Source organism: Sinohyriopsis cumingii, unplaced genomic scaffold, assembly GCF_028554795.1.
Source record: "Sinohyriopsis cumingii isolate HCF-2022 unplaced genomic scaffold, ASM2855479v2 utg000127l, whole genome shotgun sequence".
Classification (NCBI taxonomy): Eukaryota; Metazoa; Mollusca; class Bivalvia; order Unionida; family Unionidae; genus Sinohyriopsis; species Sinohyriopsis cumingii.
In genome coordinates, this window is record NW_028315871.1 from 6994690 (window position 1) to 7013481 (window position 18792).

An 18792-nucleotide genomic window follows, 5' to 3' on the forward strand; every position below is an offset into this window, starting at 1 on the left:
TTCTAGCAATCTATAAAACACAAGTTATTTGTCTATTTTATAATTTACTAGTTGTCTAAGTCATTGCGAGTGTTTTCCTCACCGACTTGACATTCTAAATTCAATTCAACAATACTTGATTATTCTAGCAATCTATAAAACATAAGTTATGTGTCTATTTTATAATTTATTAGTTGTCTAAGTCACTGTGAGTGTTTTCCTCACCGACTTGACAGCCAATTTACTTCCATTTATACCAATACACTTCAAATAAGTATTACGCGAAGGTTGAAGTGTAAAGTCAAGCAAGTGTTTTCCTTGCAGATTTTTACATTTCACGATTACAATCAAATCATAGTTTCTCTTCTGTAGTAACCTTTAATGCAACTAAATTCACATATGGTAACTCTAATATAATCTTTACTCATCAGAAGAAATAATATAATGAACTAATAGCATAGTGCTAATGTGTATCCTGACCTTGCATGAAATTATCATATACCATACAGTACCTTCAAACAATGATAATATTTTGGCTTAGGACAAAACAACAAGACTGTCATGGTCATGAACTGGCTTTATTCGCTGTTTCTTAATAAATGAATCATCTTGTGTTATGGTTGAAAAGAAATCAAGAGTTCGAGTTTACTCCATTCTCCCCCTCCTCAGTCAGCTGATAAGAAGCATACTCATCCCTGGTGCGATACTCCAAGATAGTATTATCAGGACCTAGCTTGGCCGTTACAAAGTCTGGTGGCAGCGGTGGGATCTGCCATTGTGGAAGACAGATCCTGAGATTCAAACCCAGGTCCAAGAGAAGTTGCAAGTACCTCAGGAGGAGGTTCCGCTGGAGATATCTTGCTGATACAGAGCTCCAAACAAGTGAGTCTGGGTATACTGCACCTTAATTTGAGCTGTTGTATCTGTCATGGGCAAACAGGGGAATCAAAAAGCTCAGGGGATGAGTCAACTGACTGTCAAGCAGGACCAGATCCAAGGCAAAGGGTCCTCATGTGAAGTAGAAATGGATGCTGGATGCAGATTTCCAGTGGAATCAGCAGTTGAAGATCACAGTGAATTTGGTGAGGATGTCATCTCTGAAAAAGACGACAGGACACATATGAGAAATGAAGATTTAAACGATAATAGGGCAACTGATATTGATTATAATGCAGGGCCAAGTAGGTCATGTGAAGCTACTGAGAGAAGGTCAAGAAGATTAAATGCATCTGTCCAGGTGTTGCCAGCCACCAGAGAGTGGCAGAGGAATCTACATGGTGTTGACCAAGTTGATGTTATTGGAGAAAATGCTGAAATGGCCAAGGAAAAGTCTACAGATCTGACTGGAAGCGTTGTATCTGCAGTAAGTACTGCAATGCAAGGGTTTATGAAAGAGGTATCTGGGACAATGCGGAGTATAGAGAATGTATTACAAGGGTTGGTGGCTAGGGCCCAGTCACCATCTTGTGGAAATACTCCAGCTGAGGAGTCTCGAGATTCAGTTATTGAGACAAGAAGAAGTAATAGAAAAGTGCATTCGGCAAGGACACGAATGTCACAGGATAGCGAAGGTAATGCTGATGATATTATGAGTTCATCAGATGGGAGTGATGTTGAAGTTGAAGGGTATAGTTCGGGCATTTCCAGATCTAGTCTAAATATGGGACAGGCCACAAGTTTCAGAACTGCAAGGAGTCATAGTGTGCGACTTCCTGCATTTACTGGGAAAGAATCATGGAATGTATGGATTAACAGGTTTACAGCAATAGCTGATAGGCAACACTGGACCGATGAGCAGAAACTGGATGAGTTATTACCACGCCTGCATGGACAGGCTGGGGACTTTGTATTCAGTCAGCTTCCTAGAAAGACCTTAGGAAATTTCAGAGCACTAGTGAATGAGCTGAACAATCGCTATCGTATTGTGGAGACAACAAAGACTTATGCTGGGCAATTCAGCAGAAGGAAGCAAAAACCAGGAGAGCTTGCAGAGGAGTATGCTGCAGAGTTAAAGCGGCTGTATGACAAGGCACATCCTAACAGAGACACAAGAACCAGAAGAGAAGATTTACTTAGAAGATTTTTAGATGGTCTGTATGATGACAGAGCACGTTTCCAGGTAGAATATGTCAAGGAACCAAATGACATTGATGAAGCAGTGTATCATGTAGTAAATTTTATGCAAACCAAGACACGTCCCAATGTCCATGAGTCTGCGCAAGATAGAACATTTAAAAAGATGACCAGAAGGACTACACCACAGGGAGTTGAGTCAGATTTAGATGATGATTGCGAATTAATTGAGGAAGGTGAGTACGGAACAGGTGAGCATGTATACCGGGTACCAGTAAAGAATGATGGTGTAAAGAAACACAGAATACAGTAAAGGTTGGACCTGTCACTCTAAAGACAAGAAAAGAAGACACGATAGAAAGTGAGAAATCTAGCGGGAATAAATCCCAAGACCAAGAAATTCTACAACAGATAGTTGATAAAATAAAGAAAATTGAAGATGGGTTGAAGAGAATACAGCAAAACAATATGTCCACATTGCTACGCAAGGGAAGCAGGCAACAAATGCAAACTTATCAGAGGAAAACTGAGGGGAATGGTCACAATCTAACCTGTTTTAGTTGTGGGGAGCAGGGACATTTTTCAAGAGACTGCCCATTTAAGCATACAAAACTCTATGCTGATGGACCGAGGTCAAATATGCAAACTGGAGAACCCACTCTTCAAGAGAAATCAGTCACCATTCCGACTGCTTGCAACTCTGATGCTTTAAACGAGATAGGGCTGGCTCCACGGGCCTAAGTGCAGCCCCATATGACAAGAGCCCACATATGGAAGATAATGATCAAATAAATCCAGAATTTATCAGACGACGCATCCCAAAGTATGATGGAATTTACATTAAGGGTTCAATAGAAGGGGTGAAACTGATGTTTACTGCAGATACGGGTGCAACAAAGACCATTATTGCTGACAGAGTTTATAATCAAATACCTGAGGAGAAACGTCCACCGTTAAAGAAGTCTGTAACTTTGGCTGGAGCAGGTGGGACACTGTTAAAAGAATTGGGAAAAGCCACATTTCATCTAGAATTGGGACCACTGAAACTGGACAGGGAAGTTATAGTTGCAAAAATTGAAGACGAAGGACTTCTTGGAATAGACATACTGCAAAATGAGAATGATGGACCTGCCGACATTTTGCTAAGCAAAGGGGTAATTAAACTTCATGGTGTATCAATACCATGCATACAGATTGGACTTAATGATGATACAGTGAGAAACGTAAGAACAGCAGACGATTTCATCATACCAGGAAATAGTGAAGCAGTAATAGATGTTTTTGTGGATAGGAAGGAAGAAGATGGAATTATAAAACAAAATGAGTTTCTGATTGAACCAAGTGAAAATTTTACAGATAAATATTCCTTGATTGTGGCTCCTGCCCTAGTGGACACAAAAGATAAAGTCACTCAGAAACTTAGAGTACTCAATCCATACCCAACAGCTGTATTTATCAAACAGGATACACGCACTGGACAAGCATACAGACATGACGGTATTCAAATGACACTCTTTGACACTGAAGATACTGAAGAAACCAGAAATTTTAGCCAAATCCGCAGAATCAAAAATCAGAAGTCAGAAAGACAATGTCTTAGTGGGATGAAGAGTAACTTCGAAAGAGTGGATGTAAAAAGAGATATCTCTGCTGGGACTGAAAGCTGCATTGTACCAGAACACTTACAAGATTTGTATGAGAGTACTGTTGCAACAAAAGGCCCACAAGAATCAAAAGTGATAGCAAATTTACTTAATAAGTTTGCAAATACATTCTCCAGAGATGACAATGATTTAGGATTGACAACACTAATTGAGCACAGCATTGACACTAAAGATGCAAAACCAGTCAAACAACCCCCAAGACGAGTGCCATTGGCCTTTGCTGCAGATGAAAAGAAAGCAATACAAGAACTGGAGGATAAAGGAGTAATACAGAAATCAACTTCACCTTGGGCATCACCCATTGTGCTGGTTAGAAAGAAGAATGGCCAGGTTAGACCTTGCGTTGATTACAGACGACTGAATGCAGTAACTGTTAAAGATGCTTTTCCTTTACCCCGTGTGCAAGATTGCTTGGATGCTGTCGCTGGAGCAGAGTCCTTCTCAACACTGGATCTTACCTCAGGGTATCACCAAATTCCAGTAAGGGGTGAAGACATTCCAAAGGCAGCTTTCGTCACCAAGTATGGACTCTTTGAATACAAGACTATGCTCATGGGACTTACCGGAGCCCCAGGTACTTTTCAACGCCTAGTTGAGTTAGTACTTCAAGGACTTCAATGGCAAACCTGTCTAATTTACATTGATGACATCATTGTTTTTGGGGAAAACTTTGAGGAACACATTTACGACTTGAAGAAGTGTTGCAAAGAATACAAAATGCTGGATTAAAATTGAAGCCAGATAAATGTCATTTACTACAAAAGGAGGTGGAATTTTTGGGTCATATTGTTAGCAAGGAAGGAGTAAAACCATGCCCTAGGAACATCATGAAAATACTAGAATGGCCTACACCTGCAAATGTAACAGAGGTACGACAAATATTAGGGATGGGAAGTTATTATCGCCGTTTTGTGAAACATTTTTCCAAGATTGTACGCCCTTTGGTGGAATTGACACGCAAGGGGAAATCTTTTCAGTGGACACCATTATGTGATGAAGCATTTGAACATCTAAAGACAGCGCTTACAAGTACAGATATCATGGCTTATCCTTTATCTACTTGTGAGTTTATTCTCGACACCGATGCCAGTGAGCTGTTCTCAGTCAATACCAAGATGGGAAGGAACGAGTGATAGCCTCTGCCAGTCGATCTTTAAACAGAGCAGAGAAAAACTACTGTGCAACGGACAAGGAACTATTAGCAGTACGTTATTTTGTTGAATATTTTAGACAATACCTTTTGGGCAGAACCTTCAAAATCAGGACAGACCATCAAGCTTTAGTTTGGCTGTTCAAACTGAAAGAACCAAAGGTACGGATAGCTAGATGGATTGAAATCCTATCAGCATATAACTTTACAGTGGAATACCGTCGTGGCACCAAGCATGGCAATGCAGATGCTCTCAGCAGGTGTCCTAATCCACGTGATTGCAACTGTGATGATGTTGATATGATGGAACCTTTGCGCTGTGGACCATGTAGGAAATGTAGGAAAAGAGAAGACAACATGATGGGATATGTCTCAGCAACAAACAGATTGGGTCCTAAGCAGGCAGAGGGTCTTCAGATTGTTAATTTAGAAGAAACTACAGATGACCATCAAGTAGTTGACAGCCTGACCTTTAATGATGTAGAACAAGTGATGGGTTCCAATCAGGCAGTGGGTCCCACTGTCAGGACTGAACAAGAGAGTGAGAATTTAAGAACTGTGAAAACCAGAGCTCAATACAGAAAGGATTTACAGACACAGTTAGTCCCTGAAAAGGAGAAAGAAGTTCATTGCAGAAAGGAGAATAAGTCAGACAGCTGGGTAGCTTGGGCTGGAAACTACAGCATGATGAAACTCCAACAACTACAAGAAGAAGATGAAGATATAGGTCCTATCATGAAGGCAAAACAAGAAAATAAACAACAATCGAGTGCAGCAATTACTGCTTTGAGTGCAGCAACTCGACATTATTGGTTATTATGGGATATCTTAGAACTTCAGGATGGGGTTCTGTTTAAGAAGTTCATCAGGAAAGATGGCACTGGAGAACATTTACAATTCATTGTTCCTTGGGTACTGAGGAGGGATATAATGTTTCAGATGCATGACTCTGTGTTATCTGGACACTTAGGAATAAAGAAGACACGTGAGAAAACCCTTCAAAGATTTTACTGGTTTGAAATGCGGGAAGACATTAAGAACTGTTTAATGAAATGTGATATTTGTGCTGCAAATAAGAAACCCAACAAGAACCCAAGAGCACCATTGGTTAACATGGCAGTTGGAGCACCCTTAGATAGGTTGGCAACAGATATTTTGGGGCCTTTACCTCAGACACCTAGGGGAAACCAGTACATTTTGGTTGCAACTGATCATTTTACCAAATGGGTCGAAATATTTGCAGTACCTGACCAGACTGCTGAAACATGTGCACAGAAAATACTGGAGGAGGTTATTAGCAGATTTGGATGCCCTTTGACCATACATTCTGATCAAGGTCGGAACTATGAAAGTGAAATTTTCATAAAGTTATGCCAGATGTTAGAAATACGGAAAACTAGAACAAGTGTTAGAAATCCAAGATGTAATGGACTAGTAGAGAGGTTCAATCGTACTCTTCTAAGGATGATCAAAGCCTATTTAAAGGGAGAGCAAGAGAACTGGGATTTGCACCTAGGTTGTTTAGCAGCTGCTTATCGAGCAACACCACACGAGTCCACAGGTTTAAAACCAAACTTACTGATGTTAGGAAGAGAAGTAAGGTTGCCTGTAGAACTTGCATTTGGATATGTGCAGAACCAGACAAGAGGAAATTTCACAAGTTATGGTGAGTATGTTGATCTGATTAGAGATAGGATGCATCATGCTCATCAGGTTGCCAGAAAACATTTACAGTCTGCAGCAAGACACCAGAAAGACTTATATGATGCCAAGGTGTCCCAGAGTTCTTACCAGCCAGGAGATTTAGTGTGGTTAATAGCTGATGGTAGGAAGACAGATATGTCACCAAAATTGCAGAACATGTATGATGGACCATATGTTGTCAAGCGGACAATAAGTTGTTTAAATTACCTGATACAGCTGGATTCATTTTGGGAAAGAAAAACTTGTTCATCACAACAAACTGAAGAAATATACAGGTGAAAAACCCCCAAGATGGACGATAAAGGCTTCCAGAATGGCGGTCCTGGAATCAAGAACTGGAAAAGAACATTAGTTGTTTAAAACACAGTTCATAAATATTGACAGAGCTGGTTGTGAAGCAGTAATATAATGTCAATTTTGAATAGTTAGTGCAAGGACTATATATTTGAAACTAAACAGGGTTGAAAAACAAGAAAAATTATAATAATATTTTTATATTAATTTTTTTTTTCTGGGCTCACCTAAGTGATGATGCATTATCTATTGGCATATCAAACTGCATGCCGCATACAATTATTTTGGCCAGTACAGGCATACAACCAATGTTCAAGTAGACGTGTGCTCCTAATGACAATTATTTTTTTTAATTTTTTTTTTCCCTCTATAGTCATGCATTGCATTCTATTGGCATATATATTATTGTTGTAAACTACACCGATATTTGATTTTAAAATGTCATGCATGCATTAACTGATTTGGCTCACTGCTCTGAAGTTTGCCAATTATATGTTCAACTTACCCTGAAATATCAAGCGTTGTAAACTTTAATTTTAACAGTATATTATCAGTCAGTAAATGGAATACATTATATACATATTCATCTTTTCTAGAATTGCTTATATCAGTTTAGCAACATGAGTTTATATTAACACATTTGCTGTTTAAAGGAAAGTTGAAAACTTCAAAAATAAGTTACTTCATACAGATGTAAAGTATTTTTTTTTTCTTTCTACAATATGTAGTCTGAAATTGGTTCATAGGATCACAATAGGTATGCAAGTTTGTTTCTTTTAACAGTCATATGCAGTTTAGTATTGAATAATGAATAAGTTCATTTAGTATTGTCACATATATTTGAAATTACTGAATTTTTCTTACTGTGCAATTTATACTTTATAATAGGGAAACAAAACTTGTACCCAGAATTGTCTCTTAAGCCAAATTAGTGTACATATGTTCTTAAACATTTCATTGTTAACATAGTATTTGTGCTTGAAACCTGTGGACATCTGTAGGCTCGGAATTTGGAATTTAAGATATTATTGATATCAGTGTTGAATTACAGTATCTATTGTTTATAGATAATCTGAGTAATTTAATTCCATGTTCTTGTTCCTGAAGATGTTGAGTTTTCTGTGTAAATTATAACCATTATATTTCAACTGCTCCTACCATTACTACAGTACTTCTATAAAATTTAAAGCATCAGTTTTGTGTATACAAGTGCCTTCAGTGTAAATTTTAAGAGTGTGGTGAGGACACTAACACTCTTGGCAGAGGGTATTGTAATAACTTGCATTTAGGGAGTGAGGTATGCATGCATATATACGGTAAACACTATTCATACAAGCCGTCCAATTCGGTATAGATTTTTTTTTTTTTTTAAATTATAAATCTGTGCATTAGCAGTGAATTGCTCAAATGAGTTGACATTACTATTTTCTAGGATCCTGTGTTTTGTTTACTTGTCGATTAATAGTTAGCTGGTATAGTCTACGTGTTTTTGTGATAGCGAAAATAGGGAGTATCATGCCGGCGGCTGGCATCCTTGATAATTCGATTAATGGCTATTTCTAGTTAACAGCTTAAGACTGTACACTACATACTCAATGTGTTTATAGTCCCTGGGGTTTCGTTTGTATACGTCATTGCATTTAAGTTTGTTTTTCCTCTTCTTTGTTTATTTGGTACATATAACTGTTGACTACCCTTTCATGCGGTCTACCTCGGTAATATTGTAAGAGTGCATAACACGGTTTCCGAACCATTGCTATAGCGACAGGCTAACACGGTATGTGCCGCGAAATACAAAACTGAATTTTTTTTCTTTTTCTATTTTTACTTATGGCAATTCATTCGCAATGTAGTAATGTGTAAAATATCCCGCTGGTAATTTCCATAAACAATCACTGTGAAAATTTACTAAATATATACATTCAATACTAGCGCCTGATGGTTTGAACATTCCAACAAGGATTGTGGGTTTTGTGGGTTTTGTGGTATTGTGGGTTTTGTGGGCGTTGTGGGTTTTGTGGGTATTGTGGGTTTTGTGGGTATTGTGGGTTTTGTCAGGAGTATATAAGGCTTTGTGGGCTGCTTGAGAGGGTTCAGTCAGCTAGCAGCCATCAAACTAGGTACATCACAGTTATTGTGAGTTTTATTTTTTATTTTTTTTTTTTATTTTGTTTTGTTTAGTTTATTAGAGAATTATGTAACTTTAGGCAATATTTTGGACAGTAAATATTTTTTTTTTAAAGCTTATTTAAGTGCAAATCAATTTTTTTTTTTTTTTTTTAATATTATTTTTAATTCCTTTCTCTCTTCCAACTTGTACACATTCTAGTCATTTCTAATTTATTTTACAAGCAATATAGATATTGTTTTATCATTTGTTATTTGAAATTCAGTTATATGGTCAAGTGAGTGTTGTCCTCACAGACCAATACTTTTATTCATTTCTTTATTTATTTTCTTTATTTAATTAGTTTTATGAAGCTAAAGACATACAGAAAAGTTCTGCTACACTACAAATATATAATTCCTTTTTTCTTCTTAAATTATAGGTCCAACAAAGTTCTTAGGGAAATAAAATGTCTAAGTCATTGTGAGTGTTTTCCTCACCGACTTGACATTCTAACTTCAATTCAACAATACTTGATTATTCTAGCAATCTATAAAACACAAGTTATTTGTCTATTTTATAATTTACTAGTTGTCTAAGTCATTGTGAGTGTTTTCCTCACCGACTTGACATTCTAAATTCAATTCAACAATACTTGATTATTCTAGCAATCTATAAAACATAAGTTATGTGTCTATTTTATAATTTATTAGTTGTCTAAGTCACTGTGAGTGTTTTCCTCACCGACTTGACAGCCAATTTACTTCCATTTATACCAATACACTTCAAATAAGTATTACGCGAAGGTTGAAGTGTAAAGTCAAGCAAGTGTTTTCCTTGCAGATTTTTACATTTCACGATTACAATCAAATCATAGTTTCTCTTCTGTAGTAACCTTTAATGCAACTAAATTCACATATGGTAACTCTAATATAATCTTTACTCATCAGAAGAAATATTATAATGAACTAATAGCATAGTGCTAATGTGTATCCTGACCTTGCATGAAATTATCATATACCATACAGTACCTTCAAACAATGATAATATTTTGGCTTAGGACAAAACAACAAGACTGTCATGGTCATGAACTGGCTTTATTCGCTGTTTCTTAATAAATGAATCATCTTGTGTTATGGTTGAAAAGAAATCAAGAGTTCGAGTTTACTCCATTCTCCCCCTCCTCAGTCAGCTGATAAGAAGCATACTCATCCCTGGTGCGATACTCCAAGATAGTATTATCAGGACCTAGCTTGGCCGTTACAAAGTCTGGTGGCAGCGGTGGGATCTGCCATTGTGGAAGACAGATCCTGAGATTCAAACCCAGGTCCAAGAGAAGTTGCAAGTACCTCAGGAGGAGGTTCCGCTGGAGATATCTTGCTGATACAGAGCTCCAAACAAGTGAGTCTGGGTATACTGCACCTTAATTTGAGCTGTTGTATCTGTCATGGGCAAACAGGGGAATCAAAAAGCTCAGGGGATGAGTCAACTGACTGTCAAGCAGGACCAGATCCAAGGCAAAGGGTCCTCATGTGAAGTAGAAATGGATGCTGGATGCAGATTTCCAGTGGAATCAGCAGTTGAAGATCACAGTGAATTTGGTGAGGATGTCATCTCTGAAAAAGACGACAGGACACATATGAGAAATGAAGATTTAAACGATAATAGGGCAACTGATATTGATTATAATGCAGGGCCAAGTAGGTCATGTGAAGCTACTGAGAGAAGGTCAAGAAGATTAAATGCATCTGTCCAGGTGTTGCCAGCCACCAGAGAGTGGCAGAGGAATCTACATGGTGTTGACCAAGTTGATGTTATTGGAGAAAATGCTGAAATGGCCAAGGAAAAGTCTACAGATCTGACTGGAAGCGTTGTATCTGCAGTAAGTACTGCAATGCAAGGGTTTATGAAAGAGGTATCTGGGACAATGCGGAGTATAGAGAATGTATTACAAGGGTTGGTGGCTAGGGCCCAGTCACCATCTTGTGGAAATACTCCAGCTGAGGAGTCTCGAGATTCAGTTATTGAGACAAGAAGAAGTAATAGAAAAGTGCATTCGGCAAGGACACGAATGTCACAGGATAGCGAAGGTAATGCTGATGATATTATGAGTTCATCAGATGGGAGTGATGTTGAAGTTGAAGGGTATAGTTCGGGCATTTCCAGATCTAGTCTAAATATGGGACAGGCCACAAGTTTCAGAACTGCAAGGAGTCATAGTGTGCGACTTCCTGCATTTACTGGGAAAGAATCATGGAATGTATGGATTAACAGGTTTTCAGCAATAGCTGATAGGCAACACTGGACCGATGAGCAGAAACTGGATGAGTTATTACCACGCCTGCATGGACAGGCTGGGGACTTTGTATTCAGTCAGCTTCCTAGAAAGACCTTAGGAAATTTCAGAGCACTAGTGAATGAGCTGAACAATCGCTATCGTATTGTGGAGACAACAAAGACTTAAGCTGGGCAATTCAGCAGAAGGAAGCAAAAACCAGGAGAGCTTGCAGAGGAGTATGCTGCAGAGTTAAAGCGGCTGTATGACAAGGCACATCCTAACAGAGACACAAGAACCAGAAGAGAAGATTTACTTAGAAGATTTTTAGATGGTCTGTATGATGACAGAGCACGTTTCCAGGTAGAATATGTCAAGGAACCAAATGACATTGATGAAGCAGTGTATCATGTAGTAAATTTTATGCAAACCAAGACACGTCCCAATGTCCATGAGTCTGCGCAAGATAGAACATTTAAAAAGATGACCAGAAGGACTACACCACAGGGAGTTGAGTCAGATTTAGATGATGATTGCGAATTAATTGAGGAAGGTGAGTACGGAACAGGTGAGCATGTATACCGGGTACCAGTAAAGAATGATGGTGTAAAGAAACACAGAATACAGTAAAGGTTGGACCTGTCACTCTAAAGACAAGAAAAGAAGACACGATAGAAAGTGAGAAATCTAGCGGGAATAAATCCCAAGACCAAGAAATTCTACAACAGATAGTTGATAAAATAAAGAAAATTGAAGATGGGTTGAAGAGAATACAGCAAAACAATATGTCCACATTGCTACGCAAGGGAAGCAGGCAACAAATGCAAACTTATCAGAGGAAAACTGAGGGGAATGGTCACAATCTAACCTGTTTTAGTTGTGGGGAGCAGGGACATTTTTCAAGAGACTGCCCATTTAAGCATACAAAACTCTATGCTGATGGACCGAGGTCAAATATGCAAACTGGAGAACCCACTCTTCAAGAGAAATCAGTCACCATTCCGACTGCTTGCAACTCTGATGCTTTAAACGAGATAGGGCTGGCTCCACGGGCCTAAGTGCAGCCCCATATGACAAGAGCCCACATATGGAAGATAATGATCAAATAAATCCAGAATTTATCAGACGACGCATCCCAAAGTATGATGGAATTTACATTAAGGGTTCAATAGAAGGGGTGAAACTGATGTTTACTGCAGATACGGGTGCAACAAAGACCATTATTGCTGACAGAGTTTATAATCAAATACCTGAGGAGAAACGTCCACCGTTAAAGAAGTCTGTAACTTTGGCTGGAGCAGGTGGGACACTGTTAAAAGAATTGGGAAAAGCCACATTTCATCTAGAATTGGGACCACTGAAACTGGACAGGGAAGTTATAGTTGCAAAAATTGAAGACGAAGGACTTCTTGGAATAGACATACTGCAAAATGAGAATGATGGACCTGCCGACATTTTGCTAAGCAAAGGGGTAATTAAACTTCATGGTGTATCAATACCATGCATACAGATTGGACTTAATGATGATACAGTGAGAAACGTAAGAACAGCAGACGATTTCATCATACCAGGAAATAGTGAAGCAGTAATAGATGTTTTTGTGGATAGGAAGGAAGAAGATGGAATTATAAAACAAAATGAGTTTCTGATTGAACCAAGTGAAAATTTTACAGATAAATATTCCTTGATTGTGGCTCCTGCCCTAGTGGACACAAAAGATAAAGTCACTCAGAAACTTAGAGTACTCAATCCATACCCAACAGCTGTATTTATCAAACAGGATACACGCACTGGACAAGCATACAGACATGACGGTATTCAAATGACACTCTTTGACACTGAAGATACTGAAGAAACCAGAAATTTTAGCCAAATCCGCAGAATCAAAAATCAGAAGTCAGAAAGACAATGTCTTAGTGGGATGAAGAGTAACTTCGAAAGAGTGGATGTAAAAAGAGATATCTCTGCTGGGACTGAAAGCTGCATTGTACCAGAACACTTACAAGATTTGTATGAGAGTACTGTTGCAACAAAAGGCCCACAAGAATCAAAAGTGATAGCAAATTTACTTAATAAGTTTGCAAATACATTCTCCAGAGATGACAATGATTTAGGATTGACAACACTAATTGAGCACAGCATTGACACTAAAGATGCAAAACCAGTCAAACAACCCCCAAGACGAGTGCCATTGGCCTTTGCTGCAGATGAAAAGAAAGCAATACAAGAACTGGAGGATAAAGGAGTAATACAGAAATCAACTTCACCTTGGGCATCACCCATTGTGCTGGTTAGAAAGAAGAATGGCCAGGTTAGACCTTGCGTTGATTACAGACGACTGAATGCAGTAACTGTTAAAGATGCTTTTCCTTTACCCCGTGTGCAAGATTGCTTGGATGCTGTCGCTGGAGCAGAGTCCTTCTCAACACTGGATCTTACCTCAGGGTATCACCAAATTCCAGTAAGGGGTGAAGACATTCCAAAGGCAGCTTTCGTCACCAAGTATGGACTCTTTGAATACAAGACTATGCTCATGGGACTTACCGGAGCCCCAGGTACTTTTCAACGCCTAGTTGAGTTAGTACTTCAAGGACTTCAATGGCAAACCTGTCTAATTTACATTGATGACATCATTGTTTTTGGGGAAAACTTTGAGGAACACATTTACGACTTGAAGAAGTGTTGCAAAGAATACAAAATGCTGGATTAAAATTGAAGCCAGATAAATGTCATTTACTACAAAAGGAGGTGGAATTTTTGGGTCATATTGTTAGCAAGGAAGGAGTAAAACCATGCCCTAGGAACATCATGAAAATACTAGAATGGCCTACACCTGCAAATGTAACAGAGGTACGACAAATATTAGGGATGGGAAGTTATTATCGCCGTTTTGTGAAACATTTTTCCAAGATTGTACGCCCTTTGGTGGAATTGACACGCAAGGGGAAATCTTTTCAGTGGACACCATTATGTGATGAAGCATTTGAACATCTAAAGACAGCGCTTACAAGTACAGATATCATGGCTTATCCTTTATCTACTTGTGAGTTTATTCTCGACACCGATGCCAGTGAGCTGTTCTCAGTCAATACCAAGATGGGAAGGAACGAGTGATAGCCTCTGCCAGTCGATCTTTAAACAGAGCAGAGAAAAACTACTGTGCAACGGACAAGGAACTATTAGCAGTACGTTATTTTGTTGAATATTTTAGACAATACCTTTTGGGCAGAACCTTCAAAATCAGGACAGACCATCAAGCTTTAGTTTGGCTGTTCAAACTGAAAGAACCAAAGGTACGGATAGCTAGATGGATTGAAATCCTATCAGCATATAACTTTACAGTGGAATACCGTCGTGGCACCAAGCATGGCAATGCAGATGCTCTCAGCAGGTGTCCTAATCCACGTGATTGCAACTGTGATGATGTTGATATGATGGAACCTTTGCGCTGTGGACCATGTAGGAAATGTAGGAAAAGAGAAGACAACATGATGGGATATGTCTCAGCAACAAACAGATTGGGTCCTAAGCAGGCAGAGGGTCTTCAGATTGTTAATTTAGAAGAAACTACAGATGACCATCAAGTAGTTGACAGCCTGACCTTTAATGATGTAGAACAAGTGATGGGTTCCAATCAGGCAGTGGGTCCCACTGTCAGGACTGAACAAGAGAGTGAGAATTTAAGAACTGTGAAAACCAGAGCTCAATACAGAAAGGATTTACAGACACAGTTAGTCCCTGAAAAGGAGAAAGAAGTTCATTGCAGAAAGGAGAATAAGTCAGACAGCTGGGTAGCTTGGGCTGGAAACTACAGCATGATGAAACTCCAACAACTACAAGAAGAAGATGAAGATATAGGTCCTATCATGAAGGCAAAACAAGAAAATAAACAACAATCGAGTGCAGCAATTACTGCTTTGAGTGCAGCAACTCGACATTATTGGTTATTATGGGATATCTTAGAACTTCAGGATGGGGTTCTGTTTAAGAAGTTCATCAGGAAAGATGGCACTGGAGAACATTTACAATTCATTGTTCCTTGGGTACTGAGGAGGGATATAATGTTTCAGATGCATGACTCTGTGTTATCTGGACACTTAGGAATAAAGAAGACACGTGAGAAAACCCTTCAAAGATTTTACTGGTTTGAAATGCGGGAAGACATTAAGAACTGTTTAATGAAATGTGATATTTGTGCTGCAAATAAGAAACCCAACAAGAACCCAAGAGCACCATTGGGTAACATGGCAGTTGGAGCACCCTTAGATAGGTTGGCAACAGATATTTTGGGGCCTTTACCTCAGACACCTAGGGGAAACCAGTACATTTTGGTTGCAACTGATCATTTTACCAAATGGGTCGAAATATTTGCAGTACCTGACCAGACTGCTGAAACATGTGCACAGAAAATACTGGAGGAGGTTATTAGCAGATTTGGATGCCCTTTGACCATACATTCTGATCAAGGTCGGAACTATGAAAGTGAAATTTTCATAAAGTTATGCCAGATGTTAGAAATACGGAAAACTAGAACAAGTGTTAGAAATCCAAGATGTAATGGACTAGTAGAGAGGTTCAATCGTACTCTTCTAAGGATGATCAAAGCCTATTTAAAGGGAGAGCAAGAGAACTGGGATTTGCACCTAGGTTGTTTAGCAGCTGCTTATCGAGCAACACCACACGAGTCCACAGGTTTAAAACCAAACTTACTGATGTTAGGAAGAGAAGTAAGGTTGCCTGTAGAACTTGCATTTGGATATGTGCAGAACCAGACAAGAGGAAATTTCACAAGTTATGGTGAGTATGTTGATCTGATTAGAGATAGGATGCATCATGCTCATCAGGTTGCCAGAAAACATTTACAGTCTGCAGCAAGACACCAGAAAGACTTATATGATGCCAAGGTGTCCCAGAGTTCTTACCAGCCAGGAGATTTAGTGTGGTTAATAGCTGATGGTAGGAAGACAGATATGTCACCAAAATTGCAGAACATGTATGATGGACCATATGTTGTCAAGCGGACAATAAGTTGTTTAAATTACCTGATACAGCTGGATTCATTTGGGAAAGAAAAACTTGTTCATCACAACAAACTGAAGAAATATACAGGTGAAAAACCCCCAAGATGGACGATAAAGGCTTCCAGAATGGCGGTCCTGGAATCAAGAACTGGAAAAGAACATTAGTTGTTTAAAACACAGTTCATAAATATTGACAGAGCTGGTTGTGAAGCAGTAATATAATGTCAATTTTGAATAGTTAGTGCAAGGACTATATATTTGAAACTAAACAGGGTTGAAAAACAAGAAAAATTATAATAATATTTTTATATTAATTTTTTTTTTCTGGGCTCACCTAAGTGATGATGCATTATCTATTGGCATATCAAACTGCATGCCGCATACAATTATTTTGGCCAGTACAGGCATACAACCAATGTTTCAAGTAGACGTGTGCTCCTAATGACAATTATTTTTTTTTATTTTTTTTTCCCTCTATAGTCATGCATTGCATTCTATTGGCATATATATTATTGTTGTAAACTACACCGATATTTGATTTTAAAATGTCATGCATGCATAACTGATTTGGCTCACTGCTCTGAAGTTTGCCAATTATATGTTCAACTTACCCTGAAATATCAAGCGTTGTAAACTTTAATTTTAACAGTATATTATCAGTCAGTAAATGGAATACATTATATACATATTCATCTTTTCTAGAATTGCTTATATCAGTTTAGCAACATGAGTTTATATTAACACATTTGCTGTTTAAAGGAAAGTTGAAAACTTCAAAAATAAGTGACTTCATACAGATGTAAAGTATTTTTTTTTTCTTTCTACAATATGTAGTCTGAAATTGGTTCATAGGATCACAATAGGTATGCAAGTTTGTTTCTTTTAACAGTCATATGCAGTTTAGTATTGAATAATGAATAAGTTCATTTAGTATTGTCACATATATTTGAAATTACTGAATTTTTCTTACTGTGCAATTTATACTTTATAATAGGGAAACAAAACTTGTACCCAGAATTGCTCTTAAGCCAAATTAGTGTACATATGTTCTTAAACATTTCATTGTTAACATAGTATTTGTGCTTGAAACCTGTGACATCTGTAGGCTCGGAATTTGGAATTTAAGATATTATTGATATCAGTGTTGAATTACAGTATCTATTGTTTATAGATAATCTGAGTAATTTAATTCCATGTTCTTGTTCCTGAAGATGTTGAGTTTTCTGTGTAAATTATAACCATTATATTTCAACTGCTCCTACCATTACTACAGTACTTTCTATAAAATTTAAAGCATCAGTTTTGTGTATACAAGTGCCTTCAGTGTAAATTTTAAGAGTGTGGTGAGGACACTAACACTCTTGGCAGAGGGTATTGTAATAACTTGCATTTAGGGAGTGAGGTATGCATGCATATATACGGTAAACACTATTCATACAAGCCGTCCAATTCGGTATAGATTTTTTTTTTTTTTTAAATTATAAATCTGTGCATTAGCAGTGAATTGCTCAAATGAGTTGACATTACTATTTTCTAGGATCCTGTGTTTTGTTTACTTGTCGATTAATAGTTAGCTGGTATAGTCTACGTGTTTTTGTGATAGCGAAAATAGGGAGTATCATGCCGGCGGCTGGCATCCTTGATAATTCGATTAATGGCTATTTCTAGTTAACAGCTTAAGACTGTACACTACATACTCAATGTGTTTATAGTCCCTGGGGTTTCGTTTGTATACGTCATTGCATTTAAGTTTGTTTTTCCTCTTCTTTGTTTATTTGGTACATATAACTGTTGACTACCCTTTCATGCGGTCTACCTCGGTAATATTGTAAGAGTGCATAACACGGTTTCCGAACCATTGCTATAGCGACAGGCTAACACGGTATGTGCCGCGAAATACAAAACTGAATTTTTTTTCTTTTTCTATTTTTACTTATGGCAATTCATTCGCAATGTAGTAATGTGTAAAATATCCCGCTGGTAATTTCCATAAACAATCACTGTGAAAATTTACTAAATATATACATTCAATACTAGCGCCTGATGGTTTGAACATTCCAACAAGGATTGTGGGTTTTGTGGGTTTTGTGGGTATTGTGGGTTTTGTGGGCGTTGTGGGTTTTGTGTGTATTGTGGGTTTTGTGGGTATTGTGGGTTTTGTCAGGAGTATATAAGGCTTTGTGGGCTGCTTGAGAGGGTTCAGTCAGCTAGCAGCCATCAAACTAGGTACATCACAGTTATTGTGAGTTTTATTTTTTTATTTTTTTTTTTATTTTGTTTTGTTTAGTTTATTAGAGAATTATGTAACTTTAGGCAATATTTTGGACAGTAAATATTTTTTTTTTAAAGCTTATTTAAGTGCAAATCAATTTTTTTTTTTTTTTTTTAAATATTATTTTTAATTCCTTTCTCTCTTCCAACTTGTACACATTCTAGTCATTTCTAATTTATTTTACAAGCAATATAGATATTGTTTTATCATTTGTTATTTGAAATTCAGTTATATGGTCAAGTGAGTGTTGTCC

General features: G+C 37.9%; 1 protein-coding gene and 2 long non-coding RNA genes across 3 annotated transcripts in view; 1 reads left to right on the forward strand and 2 right to left on the reverse strand.

The window, feature by feature from the left end:
- Nucleotides 1–18792, forward strand: part of LOC149774876 (uncharacterized) — a 138068-nt gene that overhangs the window by 88914 nt on the left and 30362 nt on the right. The window lies entirely within an intron of this gene.
- Nucleotides 542–8832, reverse strand: LOC149774878 (uncharacterized). Its single transcript, XR_016416700.1, has 2 exons — nucleotides 8457–8832; nucleotides 542–1076 (listed from the first exon to the last, which is right to left on the reverse strand). It is a non-coding gene; the product is annotated as an uncharacterized LOC149774878 (long non-coding RNA).
- Nucleotides 10053–18605, reverse strand: LOC149774879 (uncharacterized). Its single transcript, XR_016416691.1, has 2 exons — nucleotides 17965–18605; nucleotides 10053–10587 (listed from the first exon to the last, which is right to left on the reverse strand). It is a non-coding gene; the product is annotated as an uncharacterized LOC149774879 (long non-coding RNA).